This window comes from Ambystoma mexicanum, chromosome 6q (genome assembly GCF_040938575.1).
Source record: "Ambystoma mexicanum isolate Mex_15411 chromosome 6q, UKY_AmexF1_1, whole genome shotgun sequence".
Classification (NCBI taxonomy): domain Eukaryota; kingdom Metazoa; phylum Chordata; class Amphibia; order Caudata; family Ambystomatidae; genus Ambystoma; species Ambystoma mexicanum.
In genome coordinates, this window is record NC_090937.1 from 1259878603 (window position 1) to 1259891141 (window position 12539).

The 12539-nt window shown below is 50.8% G+C and overlaps 1 protein-coding gene across 3 annotated transcripts in view; it reads right to left on the reverse strand.

Annotated features, from left to right (window-relative positions):
• ZCCHC4 (zinc finger CCHC-type containing 4) overlaps positions 1 to 12539 on the reverse strand; it is a 939775-nt gene that overhangs the window by 8485 nt on the left and 918751 nt on the right. The window lies entirely within an intron of this gene.

Genomic DNA, 12539 nt, shown 5'->3' on the forward strand with positions numbered 1-12539 from the left:
AGGGCCCAGGGTGTTGGCCTGACCCTGGGGATGGCTGGCTGCCTTGCTGGTGCTGCTCTCCAACTCATTTTCCTTATCCCCACTGACCCCTGCACTCCCAGGGCCCTGGCCTGGTTGGCTGGCCTCTGTAGCTCCAGACGCAGCAGCTAGAAGTCAACATCAAGGGTCCCAGCTCCAAATGGCAGCATGGTGTTGGGGAGGGTGTGTTGTGCATGAGTGGGTCCTTTGTAGGCCTCTGATTTGCAGTGGTTCCACCTGGGTCCTTATTGCTGTCTCTTCCCTGCTCCTGCTGGTGTAATGGTGTTGGGGAGGGTGTGTTGTGCATGGGTGGGTCCTTTGTAGGCCTGTGATTTGCAGTGGTTCCACCTGGGTCCTTATTGCTGTCTCCTCCCTGCTCCTGCTGGTGTAATGGTGTTGGGGAGAGTGTGTTGTGCATGGGTGGGTCCTTTGTAAGCCTCTGATTTGCAGTGGTTCCACCTGGGTCCTTATTGCTGTCACCTCCCTGCTCCTGTTGGTGTAATGGTGTTGGGGAGGGTGTGTTGTGCATGGGTGGGTCCTTTGTAGGCCTCTGATTTGCAGTGGTTCCACCTGGGTCCTTATTGCTGTCTCCTCCCTGCTCCTGCTGGTGTAATGGTGTTGGGGAGGGTGTGTTGTGCATGGGTGGGTCCTTTGTAGGCCTCCGATTTGCAGTGGTTCCACCTGGGTCCTTATTGCGGTCTCCTCCCTGCTCCTGCTGGTGTAATGGTGTTGGGGAGGGTGTGTTGTGCATGGGTGGGTCCTTTGTAGGCCTCTGATTTGCAGTGGTTCCACCTGGGTCCTTATTGCTGTCTCCTCCCTGCTCCTGCTGGTGTAATGGTGTTGGGGAGGGTGTGTTGTGCATGGGTGGGTCCTTTGTAGGCCTCCGATTTGCAGTGGTTCCACCTGGGTCCTTATTGCGGTCTCCTCCCTGCTCCTGCTGGTGTAATGGTGTTGGGGAGGGTGTGTTGTGCATGGGTGGGTCCTTTGTAGGCCTCTGATTTGCAGTGGTTCCACCTGGGTCCTTATTGCTGTCTCCTCCCTGCTCCTGCTGGTGTAATGGTGTTGGGGAGGGTGTGTTGTGCATGGGTGGGTCCTTTGTAAGCCTCTGATTTGCAGTGGTTCCACCTGGGTCCTTTTTGCCGTCTCCTCCCTGCTCCTGCTGGTGTAATGGTGTTGGGGAGGGTGTGTTGTGCATGGGTGGGTCCTTTGTAGGCCTCTGATTTGCAGTGGTTCCACCTGGGTCCTTACTGCTGTGGCCTGTGTACTGTTATCTCCAGCTTTCTGCTGGAGGTATTTTCGGCTGATTGTCCGCCGCTTTTATGGCTCTAATAGCGCCAACGCCGGACTTGTGATTGCTGATGTTTTAGCGCGAATGGTTCCTGGCGCTGTTATGGCCGGCGCTTGTACAGCCGGCTGTACTTGCGCCGGCTGTAATGGCACCGGTGGTATTTGGACTTGTGATCCGACGGACCCTTAAAATCGGCGCTAATAGCATTACCTCCGATTTTAAGGGTTACCGGCAAAGTCGTGATGAGGCCCTTAGTCTTGACCGCCTGCCATAGCTACCCTGATTGGTCTGGCTTGTCCAAAGGTTACCCTGTTCCAAGAAACTAGGTTGGCCTTCTGAACCTCTGCCCCTCCAGGTCAGAGTTCAGAAATCCCTCTTAACAGCCCCCTCCCTTGCCCCCTAGATCCTGCATTACTGTTATTATTGGTTGCACCTGGCGTAGTGCCTTAATGTGGAAGTGCTCCCCGCTCCTTTACCACTCCCGCAACTCACGATGGGCCATTCTCCTAAGTCCCAAGCCATGATGCACCCCAGCATAATGCACCCCTCAATTCAGTTTCCACCCCCCACCCAAAAAGAAGGAACCACAACCAAAACGCGGCCAAGCCAAAACGCAGCATAGCATTGAACCATAACCAAACATATATAAGAGCAAAGCCAGCCCTCAACGACCACCTGAGTCAGCAGCTAAGCCCCAGAGATCATGCTATGGCGGATCTTCTGCCTTCATTAAGAGTTTGTGTCAGTTGTCCGTTCTATTCTTGCCCAAGGGGACTGTGCGCCATGAGTCCTTACCCTGGCCTGTTCCGCTGGTAGCTGATCTCCCGCCTGGGTTCTTGATACGCACCGGAATATTCAGTAGCTTGACTCCACCCTCTCGACTGAATAGAGTGTGTAACTTGCCATTCAGCTGGAACTGCAGCCCAAAGGGGTAGGTCCACCTGTATTTAATGTTGGGATACTGCAGCTACTCGACTACCGACCTCATCAGCCATCTCTTCACAAGGATAGTCCAGGATACGTCCTGGTAGATCTGGATGGTCTAGTTCCGGAATGCGATGAAGTCCATTTTTCTCACCCCCCCCCAAACACTCAGTATGAATTCAGTTGGCCCCTCACTACTCTCTCACTTTGTCCACTCCTCTGCCTGGCCCTCAGGAGCCCCACCACAGCAGTATGGCTGCCTTTGCCCCAGTTCCTCTTTTTGTGGCTGACTCACCAGGCATTCGGTGGGGCCCCTCACTCCTTTCCCACTGTACCACTCCTCTGCCTGGTCACCAGGGGCCCATACCACAGCAGTATGCCGCCTCTGCGTGGCTGTTCCCCAGCTCTATTCACTCCCAGCTGGTTTCCTCTAGCTCCACCATGCTCCCTCTAGTCACATTGCTACCATGAGGGGTTCCGGGGTGGCCGGCCCCACCACCTCTCCCTGGGGGCCCCCGCGAAACCCTCTGGTCAGCCCAGACCCCTACCTTCTCAGCCAGGCAGCCTGCAGTATCCCTCCCGTCTCTCCGTGGGGGGAGCCAGAGAGGCTCATGTGTCCTCCACATGGCAGCCGCTATCTTGCGCTTTCTACCCGGGGAGGCTCATCAAAATGCTACAGCCGGTTCTTGTGTTGTGGGGCCTCTGACCCTTCGGGCCCCACAGCAGGCGGTGTCTTCCTGACCGCCAGCACCTTAGCGAAGCCCAGGGGAGGTCAGGCTTCTGGCCTATCTCCATTTACAAAAGTGGCAGCGCTCAGGCGGCCCGCAGCAGCGGTGGTTCCACGCAGCCCAGCCGGCCGACCTCTCTGCTGGCTACCCTCGGTACGGATGCTGCAGACGGCTCACTCAGCCCTCAGTGTCCTCTCCTTTTTCCCTCTGCAGAACATACCAGCAGGGTTTATGAAGATTTGCGGTGTCTGGGTGCTTTAATCTTATGTCGCAGGCACACCGATCAGAGCGGGCTGCAGGAGCGTATACAATGAGGTTGCCATCTCGGCCACGCCCCCGTTACCCTGAATGTTTCCACCTGAAAAAGTGCATTGTACAATTTGATTGCTGAACTGTGTTGCACGTGTTAAACCAATTTCTTCAGTAGCTCCAATGATATAAACAAGAAGAAACTATCTTATTTCCAAAAATATAATTAATCAAATGGAATAAATCATAAAACTATCTTTTAGCACATAATGGAATAATTCTAAATTTAAAATCTATTGTACTCATGAAACAAACATGGATACACAATCTCATCCGAAATCAAACTTATATGTAATGAATAGACCAAAATACCTTGCACTTACTTTGAAGTGTTTAATCAGGAGTCAGAGAACGTTAGACATCCTAATGCCACGGAACTGAAAAAAATCAAAACACCAGGAAAGAGTACCGGAAACCTCCCCCAATAAGGCATTGGCCATCATAACATGAGAACATAGGAAAATTAAGAAAATCCAATTCTTCCGATGATGACCTAGCTTGTGAAATCCACACCAGAGTGTCCCAACAAAAAAATGAAAGAAAAGACCAAGGGATTCCTTGCAAATCAAATCTCAGAGGCCCTGAATAATGTCAGAGAGCACTTTCAAATCAAAGAATTTTCCAACCCAGCTCGGGTGAACATCAATATCAAACCCTCCTTTGATCTCAAATTAGGTTGTTTCTTTACAGACAATACAAAGATGATACAAGTTAATATAATCTTCCCTGCCTTAAGAAATCTCACACAGTTAAAGGGGTAGTTCACTCAAAAATGTTATTATTTAAAAAGATTAGGAATAATGAAAGATATATATACAACAAATTTAAATTTTTAAACAATCATGTCAAATTTTGGGGAAATCAGTCTTAAAGTTTTCACTAGGAGGCATCCATTTTGTAGATTTCAGCAACCTCCTGTGTTAATGTTAAACTTTGCTCCCACAGTACTAATGAAGCAAAAGCCCCCTACTGGGAGCTTTTGCTCATTACTGCCGGAGAGCAGAGCATGCCTTTATTGAGGTGACATGCCTCCAGCACAGAAAACTGAAAAGAAAAGCAACCTCAATGATGAAGACTTTGCTGCCTGTCGAGCAGCAGAGTCTTCATAATTGCTGTGGCTTTCCTTTTCAGTTTCCCGGGCTTCCCCGGAAAACTTAAAACGAAAGCCACAGTAATTATAGAGACTTCGCTGCCCACCAGGCGGTGGAGTCTTCATAATTGCCAGAACTTTTGTTTTAAGTTTCCCAGGCTTGGGGCGTGGCCAGCGAGCAACCGATGCAGCCGTGAAGCTCCAGAGCTCCTGCTCCAGGCCACGCTGATATCTGACATAAATCCTGTTGATACTGCTTCCCTGGGGCAGAATCCAACAAGACAGCAGCAGAAGACCCCAGGCCTCTAATCCGTGAGTTGGAAGAGGCACGGACGACGGCTGGGACTCAAAAGTGGCAGGAGACAGAACCGCCGGAGGAGACCATAAGATGGCCGCCACTTGGGACAGTGGAAGCTGGTGACCATCGAGACAGCACGTAGGTCATCTCTGGAGGACTGCGGAGTCCTGGACAAGGTGTTCGGAGCAGTGAGGTGGCAGAGACAATATCCCAGCACGCGAGGAAGACATTGCAGCACGTACCAGCTGGAAGGCAGGCACAGAGGAAGAAACAGTCCTCCACAGAGGAAGCAGATCGGAGACCCACCCCCTGAGGACCGCAAGTGAGAGAGGACGGCGGCATAGGGGAAGGGGAATGTTGGGTGCCGGCAGACGCTGGCCGCAAGTCGCATGCGGAGACAGCGTGGTGTGGGCACCCGCGGCGAACCAAGATTTAGAGGCGGCACCAGGCAACAAGGTGAGGAGAGCGGGAGGGAGCACTCCAGTATGAATGGCGTAGTGGCGCTGAGAGGTGTGAGCGAGAGCAGAGGGAACAGCACCATCCCTCCTGCCCCCTCAGCTCTGCACGCACGTGGACGCGGAACCATAGGAAGGGTACAGAGAATCACAACAGCAAGACATTGCAGCCCCTCCCCACCCTCGAGAGGTGGGGGGCAACGGAGTAATACGAGGACCCAGCCTGTAAAGCATACAATCAGGGGCTGATTGGAACACAGGCAAGGGTTTGAAGGCCAGAAAAGAGGGACACATTACGTAGTGGCACAGAAGGGAGGCAAGTGCAGTGAAGGCAACAATTCACGGGAGCAGAGGATTGCCAGCCCACGGCCCCTCACAGTCCACAGAAGAAAGAGGAGCAACAGGGGGGGGGGAGCGAGTAGTGCAGACGGTCTGTTGGAGGTGCACTACAGGGGGCAACGTCAGCGAGGAAGCCCCGGCGAGGAGCAGGGATACAGAGAAGGGCCTAGGCTACGAGAAGTGAGGCTCGGTAGGGTGCGCCATAGCATGGCAAATGGGATTGCGCTGTGTGGAGGCATCAGCCAGAAGCGAAAAGTGAGGGGGAAGCTGTGATGCTGGAAATGCATCGGAGGGACAGGGCCTCCATGTCCTTGCTCTGTAGTCTGTTTATCATCTATGTTCTGTCTTGTTCGCCACACAGGAGTTTGTGTGGGACTCCTGGCGGTGCGGCTCTTCCTCTTTTTGGTCGTGGTGAACAGACCCTTGGGATACCTTTATGGCACCCATGGGTGGGGGTACAACCCTGTACTCCTAGTGTATGTTTTTGGGTACCTGTGTGTGGCCCACAGAGCAGGGTATGGGCTAGTGGCAGCTCCATGCTGAATTGGACAGGGGCTCCAAGTATCCTCCATTTTGGGATACAAGATGGCCCCTGTGCCTCTTGCTTTCTATTGCCTGTTACCTTGTTTTCCCGAAGTCCCGGGAAGCCCTGACACTTTCCCTTCCCTTGACTGGCTGTTGGGTAGACGTTCCATATGTGGTATTGTGGGGAAGTTCAGGACAGACTGGCAGGAGCCTTCCCAATGACTATGTTGTGGGTATGCCCTTGGGGGACCTGGGTGAATGGAGTGTGTGACGAATACGCATTTCCTGTTATGGGTGTCTAGTATCTGGTGTGCGACACAATGACTGAGACAGCCCTGCCCGAAACTAGCATGAATGCAGTGTGGAGTGCTGGATGACTGGGTGCTTGTCCGAATCCACATTACGTGTTGTGAGTGTCTGGATGGAGAAGAATGGTCTGAATGCACTGTGAGCCTGATTGGCTGCCTGCATGAATGCCCTGCTGTATGATTTGCCTGAGTGTGACCCAGCAGAGCGAATGAGAGACCGAACAGTATACCTGGGGAGCTCTCAATGATGGAAATATTTCAGAAACTGAAGTCGAAACCTGATGCTTAACCTTGAAGCCCAGCTGGACGAGAAGATCTGCACCCGCATTCCTTCACCAACTGAAAGCTGTTGTGTCTTCAAGAACTGATGTAAGAGAAGACTTGGCTAGGAGACCTCTTCTCGAGCTACGAGGGACCATCATGCACCAGTTGATCTTTGCCAAAGCTCCCTGGAAGTCAGATCCTTGAAAGGCTGCCAAACGCAGAAGGGCACTGCCGAGGAATCTGAAGTGAAGCACCCGGACATCCAAGTCCATAGTCGTTGACCAGGGATCGCAGGTTTGCTATAACCGCTGGAAGCCCGTTGAAGTGCGTTGCCCAGAAGCTGGGACAGCGTGATGTCGTGCTGCTCAATGACCGGAGCCGCAACGCTCCATTGCCTAAGACATATGATTCAAGGACTCCCTTGCTCATTGTTAGGCAGAAACCTGTGCAGTTCCCTCTGGGACCACTGCAAAAGATTTAAGTCTACAGGTGTTGGCAGTAAACCCACTTGGTAGCAGTCTGTACCACACAGATTCACTGTGGTAGCTGTGGCTGAGCAGTCAGACTTCCCTCAAGAAGAGTTAGGCAGTATACAGAGAATACATAATAGGTACAGAGGCACAGTAGCACAAGCAAACACTGACCAGAGCTAGGTGTAAAAGTATAAACTTATTTATTAAAGGTACACTCATAAATTACACTAGCACAATAGAAAAGATAAGAAAGTCAAACACAGTTACTATTACTCATATGTACATCCCTAATCATTTGTTGGACAATTCTAAGTTAACCCCACTTATTTCCAAACAGAGGTGAGCGCTTAACGTTAGATGACACTCCAATAAGTATTACCAAAAGGGAGGGAAAAGGCAGAAATAAAGAGAGCAGTAAGGTAAAACACTTTTCACATAAGGTTAGCAAAGACAGTCAATGGTGGAACAAGGAGAATTAGTTCGGGGCCCGCTTTAGAGGGAGCCAGGCGAAAAATGTGCCCAAGATCACACAATGTCATCAGTCTTTGTAGGTGAGAGAAAAAGGTTTTACTACGGTTCTGAAAAGTTTAGTTAGGGTGTCCCAGGCCTACCCAGGTTCGAGAGCTGAGGGCTAAATCTACCCCGTACAATCGGTGGCAAGGGAGGCCGGGCGGAACACAGTACCTTTACAAGTGGAAAGGATCCTCCAGCGGTGGTAGTTGTTCCTGGTAGTGGGTGTAAGTCGCGGCGTCGTCCAGGGGAAGAGGTGATCCCGACGTGGAGGAAAGCTGCAGATCGTCGCACTACCAGGGAAGAGACCAGCCGTGGAGTTTTCCGGTCACAAAGGATTTTTACCCCTCTTTCGCGGTTGAGGTAAAAAGTGGTATCCCGGTTGCCAGGGTGCTTGGCACAGGCAAGGCGGCCACGAGATGCTTCGGGACGGCGAAAAGAAGGCAGCAACTGGTTGCCCCCACCAGTTAAGGGAAGAAGACTCTCCGGCGGGAGATCTCCTCTGTCGTCGGGAAAAGTGGTGAGACAGTTCTGCAGGGCTTCGCCGGTAGTGTCGTCTCGGCAGGTCGGCTCGGCTTCTCCCTCTTCGGCTTCTTAGGTCCTGTGGCGACTTCTGAAGAACCAGTCCCAAAAACCTTGCTTTTATGCAGCAAACCCCCATTCATACAGCCTAGCTGTCACTCAAACATGCTAAGTGGTGAGCGGGGTGGCTCACCACTTGGGCCAATCACACTAGAGTGCGACATGAGTTGGCAAGGCAACTCAGTCCAGGGTGCCTAAACCCCCTCCCACACCCCCTGTGGTACCCAGACAGAATGGCACCACTTTGGAGGGCTTCTGTGCAGAAGCCCGCCAAAAGTGGAACAAAGGCTCGACTCGGGTTCAGGGTTACTGAAGTGAACCTAGACGCCATTTTGGCGGTGAGTTCTGGCAAAAAATCCCAACCGGTGAATTTATATTAATTAAATAAACCGGCGGTATCTTTAACATTGCACCAAAAAGTGGTGCATTAAAAACAATGGGAAATCCCATTGGGAAATATTCTAGTGGAATATTTCCGTGGTATCCACTGCCACCAGCCAGAACTCGGCGAGGGGGGACGGGACAGTACCCCCTCGACAACAGACCCAGGGGCAATCTAATTGCCCCTACCAGTACTTCCACAGTAAGATGGTTTGTACTGGTTAAGTTCCTAAGTTAAGACTAGTAAAGTCAATGGTAACTTTACAGACCCAGGGAGACAGTAGTCAGTCCCAGGGTGTGGAGTCTATGTTTGGAGGTCTCTAGGACACCCCTGTGTTACTGCACTGAGGGTGCTGTGTAACACACATTCAAAAACCAATGATGGCCTATGGGGAAAATTACCCCCTAGCCCATAAGCACATAGCAAGTCACAGAAACACTCTCAAGTCATGTCCAAGAGTGAGGGTAAAAGAGTCTCACTCTTGGCAGGAGAAAAAAAATAAACCCCAAAAATCCAGCAAAGCTGCTGGGGGACTCAATAGGTTAGGAAATTAAGCCTAAACAGAGAATTCTTCCTAACACTCGCCCCCCCCAGACTAAGGGACAGGAGGATTTAACTCACTCCAGGATGAACCTCATACCTCTAGTCGATGACATACATCCTAGAGAGTCCATCAGCATTTTGATGGTGACACCCTGACCTGTGCTCAATGGTGAAATCAAACCCTTGGAGGCAGATTGACCATCTCAATAGTTTTGGATTTTCCCCTTTCATTTGCATTAACCATCTCAAGGGTTGGTGGTCAGTCTGAATGACAAAAGTAGAACCATACAAGTATGGCCTAAACTTCTTCAGTGCCCACACAATAGCAAAGCATTCTCTTTCGATTGTTGCCCACCTTGTTTCAGGATCCTTCAGTTTTCTACTGATTAAGCAAATGGGGTGTTCCCTACCTTTCTCATCCAGTTGGCTAAGAACTGCACCTATACCTACATTGGAAGCATCAGTTTGTACAATGAAAGTTTGGTGGTAGTCAGGAGCTCTGAGTACTGGAGCTTGGCAGAGAGCTTTCTTCAGGTTTTCAAAGGCCTGATTGCATTCCTCATTCCATTTGACCTTCTTAGGGAATTTTGGAGAGGAGATCACATTCAGGGGAGAAGCTATGGTCCCATAGTTCTCAATGAAATTCCTGTAGTACCCAGTGAGGCCTAAGAAGGCTCTCACCTGGGTCTGAGTAGTAGGTGTTGTCCAATTTTGCACAGCTTCTATCTTGCTGAGCAAAGGCCTTATTTCTCCACCTCCTACCTCATGTCCAAGGTAGACCACTTTACTCTGACCAATTTGGCACTTGCTTGCCTTTATGGTCAGATTGGCCTGCTCAAGAGCCTGCAAAACATGTCCTAAGTGGGTCACATGTTCTTCCCAGGAGTGGCTGAAGACTGCAATGTCATCCAAGTATGCCATGCAGAAGTCCTCCATCCCAGCCAGAACTTGGTTCACCATCCTCTGGAATGTTGCAGGTGCATTTTTCAGTCCAAAAGGCATAACCTTGAATTGGTATAGGCCAACGGGGGTAGAAAATGCAGTTTTCTCCTTGGCATGGTCTGTCAGGGCTATTTGCCAGTAGCCTGACGTAAGGTCCAGTGTGCTGAGGTACTTGGCTGCACCAAGTTTATCCACCAACTCATCTGTCCTTGGCAAAGGGTGGGCATCAGTCTTGGTGACTGCATTAAGAGCTCTATAGTCCACACAGAATCTCAACTCTTTGGATCCTGCCTTTGGTACTAACACTACTGGGCTAGACCATGGACTAGTAGAGGGCTCTATTACCCCGAGATCAAGCATCTTCTTGACCACCCCTTTGATGTGGGTTCTGACATGTTCTGACATTCTATATCCCCTGCTTTTGACTGGCAGGCAGTCACCAGTGAGTATCTCATGCTGTCCCCAAGGGGTCAAGCCTGGTGAAAGTGAGAACAGGGGGGCAAACTGATTTAACATAGCTTTGCACTCCTCCTGTTGCTCACTGGTCAGATCTGAAGAGAGATTAACTCCTTCAACCTTTTCGTCCAAAGGTAAGCCTCTCAGGAGGTCAGGTAGAGCTTCACTCTCCTCCTCCTCTTCTGATGAAGCTAGAAGCAATGCTCCTACTTCTGGTCTAGAGACATAGGCTTTGAGGCGGTTGGTGTGGAAGACTCTGGGAGCTTCCCTGGGTTTGCCCAGATCCACCAGATAGTTGACCTCTCCAAGTTTTCCCACAACCTTGAAGGGTCCCATCCATTTGTCTTACAAGGCCCTCTGCCTTGTTGGAAGCATAACTAGAACTAGCTGGTCTTGAGTAAACTCAACCATGTTAGCCTTCTGATCATGCCAATGTTTGATCAGAGCTTGGCCAGCTTTCAAGTTGTCACTTGCTTCTGCCATCATGTGTGACATTCTCCTTCTGAGACCTATCACATAGTCAGTCACTCTGACTGGCTTGGGGGAAGGAGCACTCTCCAACCCCTCCTTAATCAGGGCCAAGGGTCCTCTGACGGGATGGCCATAGAGAAGTTCAAAGGGAGAATAACCCACTCCCTCCTGAGGGACTTCCCTATAAGCAAATAGAAGGCATGGCAGTAGAAGGTCCCACTTCTTCTTAAGGGGTTCTTCTAAGGCACCTATCATGCTCTTCATGGTTCTGTTAAATCTTTCTACCAACCCGTTTGTCTGAGGGTGGTAGGCAGTTGAGAACTTGTAGGTGACTCCGCAGGTTTTCCACATGGCCTTCATGTAGTTGGACATAAAATTTGTCCCCCTGTCAGAGATCACCTCCTTAGGAAACCCAACCCTGGTAAAGAGACCAAGGAGGGCCTTAGCCACAGCCTGAGCTGTAACAGTCCTCATAGGAATTGCCTCAGGGTACCTAGTAGCATGGTCTACTACAACAAGGATAAACCTGTTGCCTGAGGAGGTTGGGGGATCAAGGGGACCAACAATGTCAATCCCTACCCTCTCAAATGGGACTCCCACAACTGGGAGAGGCACTAAAGGTGCCACATTCTTGGAACCAACCTTACCAGAAGTCTGGCAGGTATGGCAGCTCCTGCAATATCTATCTACTTCAGCCCCCATCTTTGGCCAATAAAAGTAGAGAGAGAGCCTTTCCTTGGTCTTCTTGAAACTCAAGTGACCAGCCAAAGGAATCTCGTGGGCTAGTTGCAAGAACTGTTGTCTGTTCTCTTGGGGCACTACCAGGCGTTGGTAGGCTCCAGGTTCAGATTCAGTTGGTTCACTGTAGAAGAGGCCATCTTCCCAGTGTAACCTATACTTCCCAGGCTCTTGCCCATCAGCCTGAGAAGCTGCCTGCTGGCGAAGGCCCTGCAGAGTTGGACATTCTCTTTGTCCCTTACGAAAAGCTGTCCTGCTGGGTCCACCTTCTGCCAGTAAAGACTGCAGCTCAGGATGGTCAGCTGGGTCCAGGTCTCCAATAAGTTCTGGGCCTCCTACTAGCTCTTCTTCAGAGTCTAGTTCAACCAAACAGGGTTGTACCTCCCTCTCAGCCTCAGCTGGAGGTGGAGTTACAGGTGTAACTTTGGACAACCTCGGGGAAGTCCTGGTTGGAAGCACTGGAGTGCTTGCTGTAGGCTTTTTCCTAGGAGTCTTGGGTGGCCCCTTTGCTCCTGATCTGGTAGTTACTGCAGTAAGTTGTTCCAGTGGGAGAGGAGTGATTTCTGTCATCATCTCCTGAGATAAACCTTGCAGGGTTTTCTCTCTTGCAGATTTGGTGAGCTCCTGTAACCTTTTACTAGGAGGTCTGGGGGTATGTGACACAACTCCCAGAGCTTTCAGGTCATTTCCTAGCAGAACTCTTCCTGGCACTTCACATTGTATACTGACAGGTATCTTCACAGCCATATCATTACACTGGATGAGAACTGGTAACTGGGGACACATCTGCACAGGCCCTCCAGCTAACTTGGTGAGGCATTTGGGTGCCTTAGCAACATCCTCTGCCTTGAAAAATGATTCATCCACCACAGTTATGCTGGCCCCAGTGTCCCTGA